Source organism: Protopterus annectens, chromosome 16.part0 (assembly GCF_019279795.1).
Source record: "Protopterus annectens isolate FY-2018-M chromosome 16.part0, PAN1.0, whole genome shotgun sequence".
NCBI lineage: Eukaryota > Metazoa > Chordata > Ceratodontiformes > Protopteridae > Protopterus > Protopterus annectens.
This window is the reverse complement of record NC_056750.1, coordinates 574,227,580-574,244,309: the sequence shown is the minus strand read 5'-3', so window position 1 is coordinate 574,244,309 and position 16,730 is coordinate 574,227,580.

Genomic DNA, 16,730 nt, shown 5'->3' with positions numbered 1-16,730 from the left:
TTGCTCCACTCTACTCATCACTCATTAGACCCATTATAGAGTACAATGCCCCTTTTGGTATGTACCTCAGCAGACATCTACAACAACTGGAAAGGCCGCAGAAATACCTCACAAAGAGGATTATTGGCCTCAATCAGATGCCCTATGCAGACCATCTCAAAAAACTCCAGCTTTACTCTGTCGAATATGATCTCTGCCTAATAATCAATGCTATGTCAAACCCAGAGCTGCTGGACATGCTCCACTTAAAGAAATCCCAATCCCTCCAAGCTACACATTCTAGGGACCTAAACCTTGTCACCACAATAAATAGAACATGCTGGAGGGATAGATTCCTGTCCCAGAGACTTCTCATACTCTGGAACAAACTACATATCTATATAAAACAAAGCTCTTCATGAGAAATCTTGATGATTGGAGGGGAAATAGGAAATTCACCCTGGGGATCACTTCTGTGGCTCTGCTCGACAGGGGCACAGGAAAATAATTTTCTTGGGTGGCGAAAGCCAGAGTACCTTTTTGGCTAGGCTTATATAGGCCCTAGGACCAATAGCCTAGTACCTACCTATGAACCTATGAACATTGGCCAGCAAATAAACCAAAAAGTGTAGAACACAGGTTTGTTTCAGTAGAATGTACTTCAATTTGCTTTCGTAAAATCAACTCTTTCACTGTCTTAGTTCCTCCGAGTTTGCATGCAGGCAACAAGTTAATAAGAGAATAAAGCTCCTGACAAAGTAGGCAGAAGTGATCAGTGCTCTTCCATCAGAAGGAGCAGTTTACATATATTTACTCTTTATCTATATTTAATCCACTCAACTTTTTTTTAATTTGTTGTGTTTAATTGTAAAATAAAACTGTAAATAAATGGGAAAATGATAAAAAAATAAACATTACTGCAATACAGCATTACCTAATACCAGCAACAAAATACTAGGCACAATCGACAGCTATCAGAAAACATTTATTGTTGTATAGTTTTACATGAGAATGGATTAGCAAGGGTTTTAAGAGAAAAATATTGAGTTCCACTCTTGTTTTACAATTTCAATGCTTCCCTACTAAATTTAAAGACAAGTGAACTACATAATGGATTACTCAGAAACAAATCCTTTCTATACTTTTGACAGACTGCAGGGAACGTTGTAGCTTGATGACAGTAGTTTTGAAAGTCGTCTGGAACCAAAAGAAAATAATCCCTTATTTTCACTGAGAACTTAACAGAGACAACCAATTCACAATATTTTTAAGTAAAATGACAATGTGGTTGGGAATGTACATGATGTAAGGAAAGTGGGTGTTACTTTGGTCAACCTGAATTTGGTTGAAAATTTGAACACTGGGATTGTCCGTTAAAGCCTATTTCTCTTTTTCGTATTTAAACCTCACATTTGAGTGGTACTGCTCTTCATCTAGTGGCAGTTAGAAGTGCCCTATGTAGATGCAAAAGTCTAAAAGCTCAGTTTTTCCCCCTAAACAGCTGTCAGGGTAATTCTTCCAAGCTTTTCTGCTGCTCTAGAGCAACTCAGTTGCACACGGAACAGCATTGCCTTATTGATCAACATTAGCCTGCAAAATATATAGGTCCCTCTTGTAGTCTCGGCATTACCAGCACAGTCCTGTCGAATTAACCCATTCCATTCCCTATAAAACATATATTAAGAGTCTGCTATCATGGATAGGTAGTTTCCCATCATCTATCTGGCCATCTTAATGCAATGTAGCAATTGTCTCATGTATACAGACAACCACTTACTCCTGAAACAAATACTTTTTGTGGGAGATATAGTTACACAATGAAACTGGAGGCAAGACTCTCACATAAGGACGAATCAAATGCCAAACAGGTTGTCAGTACACATACACTTCCCACAATAAAGACATAACACAAACCCACACATGTGGAGATACTCACTAGTAACTTACTAAAAGATCAAAGGCCTCCCAAATGGAAACCACTTAACCACAACACATAACAACACACACCAGTGGCAAAACAAATAAGTCCATAAGGCATAACACCACAAAACCTAATGTATTGGTCATAGGTGACTGTATTGTGAGACACACAGACATTTCCCTCATCAGGCTGGATAAGCAGTGGGTTACAGTTAGCTGCCTGTCAGGTGCCAGGATCTGTCAAGTAACTCAAGCATTCAAGTCACTCAACTACAATTACTGTTATGACTTGATCATAGTCCATGTGGGGGTGAATAACTTGAAATGTATCCCACTGGACTATATGACGAGAGACATGACTCAGCTTTCAGATTATGTGTCAGAGGCAAATATAAGCATATCCTTAAGCAGCATTCTACCTTCTCCAAGGATGTTGCCACAATACAAACAAAAAAATGATTGACTTAAACCATTGTCTTAATTTCTGGTGTCAATCCAAGGGAATCTAATATCTGTCAACCTGGGAAGACATGGTCAACAGGCCACACTACTTTACTAGAGATGGTCTGCACCTGTCTCCTCTAGGCTTTTGGATACTGGCAAAGGGATTAGACAAGCATATTGTGCCTTTTTTGGGCAGTGTCAAAATAACAAACCTCCAAACATAACAAAATCCTCTCTAGATAAACTTAAGGTAGTGCTGCTTAATGTTAGGACTCTAAACAGGAAACTGAAAGTACTCCTCACTGTGGAATACGCTGATGTCTGTGCAGTCACAAACTATGCACATAAGAACCAAAGGAGGAGGTCTATCCATCTTCATTAAGGTTAACTACACCTCGAGACTGGTCAAACAGTATGATTATCTTCAGCTAATCCATGTGCAATTAACTATAGGCAAAGCCCCCTACCATATAATAGCTAGCTGTAGGTCCCTCACCATGAAACAGCATACCACATGCCTGGAGTTACTGGAGTCACTTGCCATACAGTCCAACACCTTACTCATGGGTGATTTTAATTATCCTACCATCGACTGGGAAACATACATGACCACAAACATGATGGCTCAGAGGTTCTTAGACTTTGTCAACGCAAAGGTTCTGGAACAGTTAGTCAGGACACTCACCAGAAGCTCAAATGTCCTGGACATAGCACTCACTAACATGGGAGAACATTGCACCTTACTGTGTGGTGTCCTTTCTGGTAAGATTGGATCATAAATCAGTCTCATTTGATGTAATTATAAGCTCAAAAACCCTTAAGAATTTTTCAGAGACAAACTATCACCTACTAACTGATCTTATAAGAACTTTCAAAGCTCTCTCAAATACAGGTAACATGGACCCCTATGCAGAGGTGTACAACAATGCCCTGTACAACCACTTAAGCAATTGTATAGAATTGGCTGTACCCGATCGGATTAAAACCAGGTCTTGGTGAAAAAACAAAACACTCTGATGGACCCTTAGAACAAACAGGCTACACAACAAAAGAAAGAAACTACCGTACAAGAACAAGAAGGAAGTGCCACAGGAGAGGAAGACCCCTCTCTAGCTTAAACAAATAGATTAGAGATCTTGTCAAGTCCTCCAAAGCTAATTATGAAGCAAACATTGCCTCCCTGGCGAAGGATAATCACAAGGCATTCTTTAACTATGTCCAAAATCTAGAAGGGAATAACAAGATATGCACTGAACTGGTTGTGGATGGCACCACCCATACTAAACTGGTGCTAATAGCTAACCTGCTAGCTGACAGATTTGGAGCAAACTTCACCCCGTTCCCTTCAGTCATTTCTGAAAGTATACATGCCACCATTCCCTCAGCCTATTATCACAAGAGAGCAGGTCATCTCGGTGTTCTCCATGGCCAAAAACACTGCATCAATGGGACCAGACAAGATCCCAGATTGCCTTTTAAACAACTTAAAACATGGCCTAGCAGACCCACTTGGATCCCTTTTTAACCATAGCCTGAGTACTGGCTATGTTCTGGTAGAATGGAGGACAGCAACAGTAATCCCCCTACACAAAGGTGAACCATTAACCAACCCTGGGAATTATAGGCCCATAAGCTTGACTAGCCTCATCTGCAAGGCCATGGAAAGAATCATTATGGACCTTATTAACAAGGACAGAGGTAATCGCCAAACTCTGGACCCAAACCAGTTTGGATTTGTTAAAGGTAGATCATGCCTGTTAAACATGATTGACTTCTTCAAGAAAGTCACCAAGGCCCATGAAAGACAGTGCATACCACCTGTATTGACCTAGCCAAACTATGTGACACAATCCCCCCCTCCTCCCTCAAGTATTATAGAGAAACTCCTACGAAAAATAAAAGAACTGGTAGTGCACTAAACAGGCAGAACTGGATAAAAGGTTTAATTTAATGAAGTGCTTTTCGTTTGCTTAGTAAGCAAACTTCCTCAGGGTCTGAGGAAGTTTGCTTACTAAGCAAACGAAAAGCGCTTCATTAAATTAAACCTTTTATCCAGTTCTGCCTGTTTAGTGCACTACCAGTTCTTTTATTTTTCGTAGTAGTTTCATATTGGTATTATAGAGAAACTCTTCCAATTGGGAATTAACCCCTATATTACCAGATGGGCAGCCAACTGGCTCCCCAACAGGACACATACTGTCAAAGTGAGTTACTTCACCACTAGCAAAAGACCAGTCACCAGTGGCATACCATGGAATTTTATGCTGGGCTCCTTATTGTTTGGAATTTATTTCTCAGAAGTGCAGACAAACTTGAATGACCTATGGCTGACCAAATTCATTGATGATTGCAAATTGGGGGCAATCACTGAGTCCCCCAATGGAATTAATAAACTGCAGACAGGGTTAACATAAACAAATAATTGGTGCCAGAGCCATAGTTTAAAATGCAAAAAAATTAATTATTATTCCCTTTGGAAAGCTTAACTCCCTGTTAATGGCATTATAGACAGCAGCCCCCCTAAGTGTAGACCCAGTGTTACTTGATCTGGGTACTCGGGTTGATAGCAGTCTGAACTTTGACCATCATGTATCCACAGTAGTAAGGAAATCCTTCTATATGGCACATCTTATCAGTAAAGGCATTGCATCTAGATCTAAGGATGTTATAATTCCATTATACTCAGCTCTCATTAGACCAATAACTGAGTGCAGTGCTCCCCTTTTCATGTACCTCACCAGGCAACTGCAACAATTGGAGACACCACAGAGGTTTCTCACTCACAGGGTACACAAAACAAGTGTTACATGGACAGACTGAAATCCTGGTCACTGTATTCGGCTTCCTACAGGTTGTTAAGAGGTGACTTGTGCCTGACTTACATTGTCTGCATGATAGTCACTCACTCCAGGGATCAAAAGTAGGACTCTACATGAAGAGGTTATACTGGAGGGATAGATACATCTCCCAGAGACTGCCACTTTTGCTTTCAATCCACATGAAACACAGCCCCTCCCTGACCTTCTTCAAATGCAGCCTAGATCAATGGATGAGTGACGACAAATTCACTCTTGTTCAGAGGAAGTCATTATTAACTACCAGAGATCCTTACCTTTGCAAACTTCACTTTCCTAACCACTGACAATTGGAGCAGCTCAAGATAAATATGGCTAGACTAGTAAATATTCTAGGGCCATTAGCCTAGTAACCGTCTATGAAACATCTCTGAATGGAATTTGCGCTTATACGCTGCTCCTGGTGAGAGAAGGAGCAGAGTGCATTGATTCTTGACTGTTTCTGGTTGGGCACTGAGTGGCTGTGCTTGACATTCCTAATTGATTTGGTTGCTATTCAAAGCATCTACCAGGAGAAGGCTATAAAAAGCATACAGACCTTTACATCATCCGGAACAAGATTGTGGATCACAAAACAGGCTTTGCCCTGCTTCTTATCTTGGGAATGATGCAAATGTTTTTCTTCTAGTGAGAGAAGAAGAAAAAGAGCCTTGTATCCCAGCAGAGTGAAGCTGTGGTGAGACCAGCTCTAGCAGTGGCCAGGCAGTAGCCATTCATGTGACTCCCCTCTTTTTATCATTCTTGACAAGCTAATTCTTTGTTTTAAGTAAGTACTGCTTGATTTTTTTCTAACTTCAGAATATCTGCCTAAATACTCCATCCTTAAATTTTCAGGGTCTACTTATTAGTTTTCCCTCAAATGTTTGGCAGTGCTCTGTATAGACACAGACATCTTGAGTGACATTCTTCCTGTAAAAGCACAGCTGAAGTTTCACCAATACCTAGTTGCACACAGAAGAATGCAGTGACAATTACTGTCTTCAGAGTTTTCCTGACATTGCTTCATATTCTCATTCCAGCCTTCTAATCAATAAAAAGTGTCTGTTGCCACGGATATGAATCTTCCTACCATCTCTGTTACTAGCTTTGTGGATATGGGCATCCTGAGCAATGTAGAAATTGCTTCATGTTTACTGACAAACATTTAATTCTCAAACAAACTGATATGGTATGTGACAGATGTATTTATACAATGTCACTGGAGGCAAAGCCCTCCGATAAAAGTACTCCTAATGTCAATACAGTTGTCAGCAGTACATATGCTGCACCCATCACACACAATTCAAAGAAGACATATAGACTCACATCTACTGAGGCACTTAAATGTAACCTTCATAAACCCCAAGACCTCCTAGATGAAATACAAGTAAAAAATATCCTCAGCAGCACTCTTTCGAAACAACACCCACATCAACACATACAGCCACATCTCATGGTGCCTCTACTTCTAAGCCCATAAGGAAAGCCACCACACGATCCAACATTCTGATCATTGGAGGCTGTAATGTGAGACACATTGATGTCCCTCTCACCACGCTGAGTAAGGACAAAGTCGCAGTCAGTTGATTATATGGGCTAGGATTCACCACATTAGACATGCACTCAGGTCAGTGGCTCACAAGTACCAGTATGACTCAGTCATAGTCCATGTAGGTGAAAATAACTTGACACATACCTCTTTAGACTATATGAAGACAAACATCATGGCGCTCTCAGAATATGTGTCCCAGGATGCTATGTGACTAGCACTGAGCAGCATTTTACCTTCTCCAATGATGATGCCACCATATGGACAAAAGATGACTGACTTTAATAATTGGCTTAGTTTCTCGTGACATTTTAAGGTCATGCAATATTTGTCAGCATGCAAGGAGATAGTCAACAGACCATGCTGCTTTGCCAGGGATGGACTGCATCTCTCCCTTCTAGGCTTTATTAGCTAAAACATTATCTTATCCCAACATGCTTTTTTTAGGCAATGCCGAACTGAAAGTACTTTCGACATAGCAAATCAAAACCAAGAAAATGTAAAGGTATTACTGCTCAATGCTTGGAGTCTGAACAATAAACTCCACTCCCTAGAAGCTCTCTCCACCCTAGAGAATGCTGACATCTGTCCGGTCACTCAGACATGGTTCATTCCAGGGAGAGCACACCAACAGTGCAAGGTTATAAAGCTTTCCACACATTTAGAACAGCTACTACACAGACAGGTACTAAAGGTGGAGGTGTCTTGATTTATATCAAAAATAAATATAACCCAAGGCTGGTCAAACAGGACAATTCACTTGAGCTACTCCACCTTCAAATAACTACAGGCAATGTCCAATACCACTTCCTTGCATGCATATAGGTCCCCCTCTATGACCCAGGAAACCCATACCATGTATTTAAACTTATTGGAAACACTCACCATCCAACCCAATACCATATTCAGGGAGAGAGTTTAATTAGCTAATTATTAACTGGGAATCCTATATGACATCAAATGTAAATGCACAGAGATTCCTGGATTTTGTAAACACAAACTCCCTCGCCTAGACTGTCAATACACCAACCAGGGTTGCAATCATACTGGATCTGGTCCTCACTAATATAAGAGAGTGCTGCACACCCCCTAGTGTATTGTCTTTTCTGCTAAGGTCAGATCACAAAATAGTCTCTTTGAAGTAATGAGGCAGCTGTACCCACCAGGAAAAAGTACAGAACTAACTAAAAAAAAAAAAAACAAGCCATCCTGGTGGAATCACAAAATCAATAGGCAATATAACAGAAGGAAGAAAATCATGGCAAAAATTAGGAGGTGCAGCACCCAGCAGGATAAAAATACTCTCGCCAAACTAAACAAACATCTCAGAGGACAAATAAAGTCTTCCAAAGCCATATTTGAGGTAAATTTGGCCTCCAAGGCTAAAGACAACCACATGGCATTCTTTAGCTACATCTGCAACCTCAAAGGCAATACACAACTGTGTGCAGAGCTCATTGTAAATGGAGCCACCTATACAGATAGCCAATAAATTCATCTCCAACTCTACACCTCTTTTTTCTCAACCTTCCCTCAGGAAATGCCATCAAATATAACTCCCCCTGGTATCACTAGGGAACTGGTCCTTAATGCTCTATCTAAAGCCAAGAACACTGCATCAATGGGCCCAGACAGTATCCCAGGATGCCTTCTAAATAGTATGAAACATAACCTATCAGGCCATCTGGAATTGCTATTTAACTTTAACCCCCAAACAGGCTTTGTGCCTCATGGATGGAGAACATCAACAGTCATCCCGCAACACTAGGTGGGCCATCTACCGACCCTGGAAACTACAGATCCATTAGTTTCACTAGTCTAATATGCAAAGCCATGGAAATAATTATCATGGAAATGACCAATAATGATTTAGTAAACCTCCATCCACTGGACCTCACCCAGTTTGCTTCATCAAGGGCAGGTTAGGCCTACTCAACCTGGTGGACTTCTTTGAGAAAGTCATCAAACCAATGGATGAGGGCAAAGTGGTTCATACTGCTTATCTTGATCTGGCCAATGCATTTGACACAGTACCCCACTCAGGCATTGTTAAACTCAAGAGGTTAGGTACAAACCCATATGTCACTATGTGGATAGCCAAATGGCTCCCAGACAGGCCTCAGGAAGCTAGAAGAAGGGAGTCAACCTCTACAAAGAGGCCAGTCACAAGTGGAGTTCCTCAGGGATTGGTCCTTGGACCACTTCTTTTTGCCATTTACTTCACTGAGGTCAAGGCCAATGTCAAAGCTCTCTGGGTGACTAAATTTGCAGATGACTGCAAATTAGGAGCTATCTTTGAATCCCACACTGACACAAATATTCTCCAGGAAGGGCTAACACAGACAAACAACTGGTGTCAAAGCCACGGACTAAAACTAAATGCCAAAGAATGCATAATAGTATATTTTGGGAAGTTATCTACCCCTAGTAACAATCATATTGATAACACACCCCTTCTAGCTGACCCAGCAGTCAAGTGACTTAGGGCACACATAGACAGTAATCTAGCCTTTGACCACCATATGTCTACAGAAGTGAGGAAATCATTCTATGTTGCAAAACTTATAAACAGAGGTATGGCATCTAGGTCCAAGGAAGAAGGAAGTCATTGTTCCACTGTACTCAGCAATCATCAGACCTATCACAATGCCCCATTTGGTATGTACCTAACCAGGCATATGCAGCAATAAGAATGTCTACAGAGGTTCCTCACTAAAAGAATACATGGCATAAGTAATATGTCCTATGCATAATGTGTAAAGGCCCTATCCCTCTATTCTGTCTCCTACAGGCTGTTGAAGGCACATCTATGCCTGGCATAAAGATCATTATCAGACCGCACTCTGATAGACCTCCTACATATCCAGAAAACAACCAGCACCAGAAATGCCCATTCTAAAGATTTGAACCTTGCCTGTGATATAAATAAGAGCTATTGGAAAGAGAGGTATGTATCCCAGAGACTACGCCATCTCTGGAAGAGGCTCCCCCATCCATTTGAAGCAGAATTCCTCCCTAACCCAATTCAAGTGTAAATTAGACAATTGGATGGGGAACAGGAAATTCATCCCTAGCTTGGCACCTATGTCTCTAATGGACAAAGACAATCTGTAAATGGTTCATCTTCCAGGCCACTGCTTACACTTATCGAAGGTACCAGAACTTCTCAGAGATTTGGGATGCATGGCTAAGCTTAAAAAGTCCCTTGTGTTCATTAGCCTAGTAAATACCTATGGAGCTATGAACCTAAGTACTAATGGTAAAAGAAACAACTGTTTCTTTTATGATCAGAAGCAAAACACTCCAAATTACATAGGAAATATGCTCCAATATACCTTACACTCCACTGCTGCTGTGCAACACAGGGTCATAAGTAGGGCAGAGCAAAGGGGCAGCTGCTTCATGCACAACTGTTAGTGGGCATGACTATCAGATGCTGATGGTGCAAGAGTGCATAACCACCACTGTGTGATGAAGCTGCAGATTATTACAGCTTCATAAGTGAATGCCATTACTGCATTTGCAGTCACAGCTGAAATGCTGTAGTGCTCAGTGTGTGGTGATTTAACTGTAGCAAGTAGCTTGCTATAGTTTTGAAATGCAGAAGAGTTTTTTTTTTTTTTTTGAGGGAGGTCTTCAACTTTCAGAAGATCGCTTATTTTTTTTTTTTTTTTTTAATTTTTTAACTTGGAATTGAAGTTGACAGTTTGATGACCTGCAAAGGCCTAGCAATGTTTCTGGTGCAATACCCTAAACTGCAAGTACAACAGCTATCCAACCACACAACTATAAAGCCAAAAAATGGTAGTTCAGCCATATACATGTAAATATTTTCTGCATAACAACAACAAAAAGCCTTTGAATGTTGGTAATTCTTTTAACAGTATGCTTATTAAAGCTTACTTGCATCTTACAATCTCAGGCAAGCTTACCTGATGGTCATTAAAACATTTCTACTTAAACACAGAGCAACAGGCACTGCAACAACAAGCATTTTCTGAATAATAAGAAGCATAAATCAACAGTATAAAAATATGACAGAAAACCAGAACATTCTGCAAAATCAAGGACAGATGAAAAGCTACTGTAGTACTTGTGTCTACCTTGGATGAGGGGATACTCTGTACATTTACACTGCACATTGCTCCTTGCCTTGTTTGGACACATCCAGTGTCACTACATGGGGGAGTGGGTGCAACAAGTATGTCACAATTTGAAATATCTCTGGCTGACGGTGATGGCCCTAGAACATTTGTCATACCTCTCAATCTCAGAGCAAGAAATCTGGACAAAGCCACAAAGAGAAGTGGGACAAAAGCTCAAAAATAAGGACAATTTTTAAATACAGTTCTTATAAACTTAGAAAGATAATAGAATAGTAGGTCTTGCATTAGTATGAATTTTCTGAAGCGTATGAAATCTGAAACTCAAATGTCTGTCATTATTTTCTAACTTCAATCTTTAATGATTTGCCATTCATTTGCCAGAAAACCACAATTATATGAAAAATGGACCAAAAAAGTGACGCAAAAATATAAAATATCCACACAATACAGCTGGGAACGTGTCAAAGACGGGACACTTTTTTAATATTAGTACTGTTAAGTTGAGCAGATGACAAAATAAGAGAATCTACATGCATTTCTGAAATAAAAGTAATCTACAACTCTGATCATTACAGTTATTTATTAATTGTAAACCTTACACATTTTCTTCCAAAACTGTAATTTTGCAGAGGGATTATTAGGGGGAGAGCAACATTTTGCGCCAAAATCAGGGACAGTTGAGAGGTTTGGATATACCTAATTCTATAAAGTGATTTATTTGTGCATACCTCACAACCTCTTAATGCAGGAAAAATGGGCAAGGCCAAATATATTGGGGGAACATACAAACAGTACTAAAAATTGCTCTTGTATAAACTTAGTTGACAGAATAATAAGTCTTGCTTTAGCATGCATTTTTCTGACGGGTATAAAGCCTGAAACTCAATGTCTGTCATTATTTAGTAACTTCATTCCTAAACAATTTGTAAAAAAAACTACAAATTTTATGAGGAACAAACCAAAAATAAGCGAAAATCTATTCATTTTGCGAAAATCTGGACAGTTGAAAGGTGCAGTTCAGCGAGGGCTGTCTTTGAGTTTGCCGTCCTTCCCCCTCACAAAATCATGTTTGAATGGGGTTTTCCCCCTACAGCCATTTCAATGCCCCATTACTTGGCTATTTCACCCCATTTTACCATAAACACTGTAATGTGCATACTGCTTTACTTCTATGCTGATTTGGATTTCATTTAACTTTTATTTTACAGCACAAACACTAATAGACATCTGCTAAACAAAACAATGCAGTCTTACAATGAAAATAGATGTAGCATTAAAACTTCTCTGCCTTTGAAACTCACATTCATTGAAACAGCATGGAAACTCACAGTTAAATAAAATACATCTGGCCAGTGGCAGATAAATATGAACTTTGGGCTGTTTTCAAATCATAGGCCCCTTGCACATGAAACATACATGTGTTGTTTGATACACCATCCTGATTGTATTAAATTATATTCCATGTATAATACAGTACAGTTGTTACAGGGCATTTTAAATTTGTTTTGAACATTTTTCCAGTAAACAATGAAACAAAATGCATGAACCGATAATGACAAAACTGACCAATTCAGAATATTTCCATCATAAAAGTCTACTCAAACTAGACAGAATTAAAAGTCAGCTAAATAATTCCAAATTAAAAAGATCTGTAACTAATGAAGAGGTTGCTGCTAGCAAACAACTTTATATTTCATTGTTTCATCTACAAATAAAGTTCCTGTTATTGCCCTTGAGAAGTAAAATGCCTGTGTTACATTAAAAAAAATGATAAGTTAGTAATATTGCAATAGGGAATGGATGGCAAACTGATAAGACATTCATAGTTACTAGGTATCTCTGCCAAAGAGGACATTCTCAGGGCTGCAGCATCCACCCCCTTTAAAAATACAACACTGTATAGTATCAGCAATGAATCTACATACAGTGGGAGTAGAACCCACAGCCTTCTGCATCAAAAGCAAGCATCCAACCTGTTTTGCTATTAATAATGCAAGCAGACTCACCATAAGCAGCACTAAACTTCTCTTCCCCTGCAGATCTCAGCTCAACTCAACTGTATCTCTTAACTTTGCAGCACAATAAATCTGGAAAAAGCCAAAATTTATTGGGGGAGGACAAAATCTCAAAAACCAGGGACACATTTTAAACATTGCTTGTATAATCTTGGAAAGTTGCTAGACTAAAATGTTGTGTTACACCATGCATTTAACTACCAAATCTTGGCCCCAGGACCAGGACCCTGTGCACTATAGTCAGAGCAACATATCACTATGCCAAATCAGCTGTTTCATGAAAGACAGGAAGATTAAAACTTAAATAGCTATCATTTAGTGAATTCAGTTATTACCATAGCTCTCAAACTCTTAGCACAAAACACCTGGACAAAGCCATCAATGGGGGAATATAGCCCCCAAATATATTCAGTGAATTCAGTTCTCACCATAGCTTTCAACTTCTTAGCACAAAAAAACTTGACAAAGCCAATAATGGGGGAATACAGCCCCAAAAATAGGGACAAATTTCAAATATTGATCTTCTAAACTTAGAAAATTGCTATAATAAAAGGCTTTGTGTTACCATGTACTTTCTGTAGAATATGAAGTCTGAAATTCAAATGCCTGTCATTATTTAGTGAATTGAAAATCCAGAAAACCGCAGATTTTATGAGAAACAGAAAAGAACAAAAATATGAGGCAAAAATCTGAATAGTTTTCGCAAGTGGTGGTGGGTAGGGAATTCAGTACCTGCACAGAAGGTGCAAGGTTTGAGTTACTCTCTGTAGCCACCAGGTATATTTCCTGAGACTCTCTCTAGCCACCAGGTATATGTACCCTGGGCATTACACACACACACACACACACACACACACACACACACACACACACACACACACACACACCACACCACACCACACTACACTACACTACACTAAACCACACCACACTACACTACACTACACCACACCACACATACACATGCACACACACACTCCTGTGAGAGCAAAGTCCTTCCTACAGCAGCTTCATGTTATAAAGTGCCAGCTTAAGTCCTCCTTCCTGCACCAGCATTCATTTGAAATACAAGTCCCGCCCTTTCTTTCTTGTGAGAGCAGCTATCCAGTCTCCAGACATTGTAGTCCAAACCCTTCCAGTCTATGCAGCTGTAACCATATAGACTTCTGGGCATCGGTAGTCTCATGCCTTCTCTTCCTAACCCAGACTGATTAAACAGTAGTCTGGATTCCAGCACGCATGCTCAGAGTTCTGGGACTTGCTAATCAGTTTTATTTCTTTGTTTATTTTCATTTACATCTGGGTTTCTGCAGCCCTGCAGTCCAATAGCATGAGCCACCCCTGGCAAATCCTTCATTAACAATGAAATATGCACCTTAAAGAGGTCAAAGCCAACATCACTCCAGTATATACCATCTGACCTACACCAAACAAGATCTTTATCATACAGATTACAGTGATCCAACATGACTGCTTTCACCAGCCTAGTTACCCAAAGATTAACACATTTATGAACAGCTTGTATAGCACTCCCTTTACAAGCATTCCTCCAAATCAAACTAGGAATCATAGCCTACCATACTACATTTGAACTAGGGTGTCTGTGTTTAATCTCTGAGAAATAACTTACAATCACTGACAATAGTTGCAGTTTTGAAACCATACCTAAGCCATTACCCCCAAAGGGATCAAAACAATGTAATGTGAACCTTGCCATTTCATTGATACCTCCATAAATGATAACTGACTCCACCTAAGATGTCTACACTCTATCCAATGAACCTTCCACAGCTTTTAGCCATGGACAAGACCTCCTTACTGGAGCCATATTTATAGACCTTAGCAGAGCCTTTGACCTGGCTGACCACCCAATTCTATTTAACCACCTTAGTGACATTGGGGTTAGCCCTAAAGCTATTCCCTGATTCCAAAATTAACTATCCAACTGACATTTCTCAGTAAATTTTAACAAAAGTACTTCAGCCACAGCCCCATTACTTCAGGGCTCTATACTAGCCCCTCTTATTTTCCCAATTTTTGTAAATAAGCTTAAACTTGGCTTTACCCAACTTCCAGTCTTACTATATGCCAATGACATGGTTATCTTCTACTCTCACCACACAACTCACTCAGTTCAACAAATTCTGCAAAACAATTTCTTCTCCTTCATTAACTTTCTCAATAGCAAAAAAATGTTACTTAACTTCTCAAGAACTAAAACTGTGGTCTTCAGAAACTCCAGTAATTGGCAATAGAACTCCAACTCACTTCTTATTCTTGAGCACCTCAATAATGCCATTGAGCAGGTTAACACCTTCAGATACACAGGAGTCTGGTTTAATCCCTCACTTAACTTCCACCATCACCCAGAAAAAGAAAAACTCCATACTCTAATCTCCTCTTTCCTCTCCCATTCAACAAGAAATGCTACTGGTATAGAGATTCTTCTAACCCAACTTGAGTACTGCCTACCTCTTGCAGCATCTGCTTCCAAAAGAAACTGTACCACCATCCAAACAATCTCCATCTCCAAATGTCGCTTCATTGTCCATTCTCCAAAGTATGAACACCATTGTCTAACACTAGCCAAAGACAACTCCATACTGGTTCAGCAATGAGACAATCTACTCTTTGGCTCCCAACTTTTGCAGCACCTGAAAGAAAACACCTGCCTTTCTGTTTCAGCTAGATTATTCAGAGTCTGCCATATTTTCTAAGATCTCATAGCCACTCAGGGCCTCTCTTGCAAGCACTTAAAACCAGACTGCAGTGCTCTAACCACTCCCTTTCTATCCTTGGACCCAAGCTCTGGAGGGATCTTAATTCAAGTCTTAAAGACCTCTCTAACTACTCCTCCTTTTGGGCGCAACTTAAAGAACATTTCACAGCAAAAGCTGCTTGTAAACACTCAGCTTCAGGTCACATAACCTGGTCTCTAATCTCCGACACATACTGCCTATCATTTTCAATACAGCATCTCTTCTATAACTCCTAACATGTTGCTAACCTAACTGATGCAAATACTGTACATAGTGGTTTCTGCTGACTACAGTCTTAAATCATTTTTTCAATTGTATATTAACTATACTGCTGTTTTTAGTGTTCTGTTTTACTGTATAAATTATTTTTTTCACTTGATGTGTGTTCACATTCTGAGCTGAGACTGAAGTTGGCCCAGTGGGATCAGTGCTCCTCTGCGTTAAGAAACCATAATAATAAATAAATAGGTAAGTAAGGGAATAAGCTGCCCAATTTGTCATACTTTCTCAGCATCCTCCAACCATGTGTGGGGCAGCTGTTAGGAATATTCCATTGCAACAACCTGGACTATGCTGTGCTAAAATAGACAATTTAATCCTTAAAGGCTATAACACTAACTTCTTTAACAATAACTGCATACCTTTCAGCTTTGATATTTTCTTAGCTAGCACTTGAACAATTGCTGCATTCACAATAAGAAAACCACCTGTTAGGCATCTGTATTACAAGATGGAATGCTTAGGTGATCGAACACCTAAACATCGAACCGCTGCACATGCCCATTGACATAGACCACTACATAAATTCCCAGTTTTGGCCAATTCTGTTTGACTACTGGCAGCAACCTATGGGCAGCTGCAGTATTCAGGTTTGCTAAACATGAGTCCTTAAATGTCCAATTCAGCTTAACCACATCACCAAAGGATACTTACTGAACCTTTACCAGTTTCTAGTTGATATGATCATTCATTGAACTCCCTTCAGGAAAATGCAAGTGGTGAATGACCCAACTGCTCTCCATTTTCTTTTTTAGAACCAGGCCCAACAGTGACCCTCTAAATCTCTTAAATGGGGCTGTAATCTGTAGAACCATAATCCTACCTGCACTGATCTCCTTGTATAA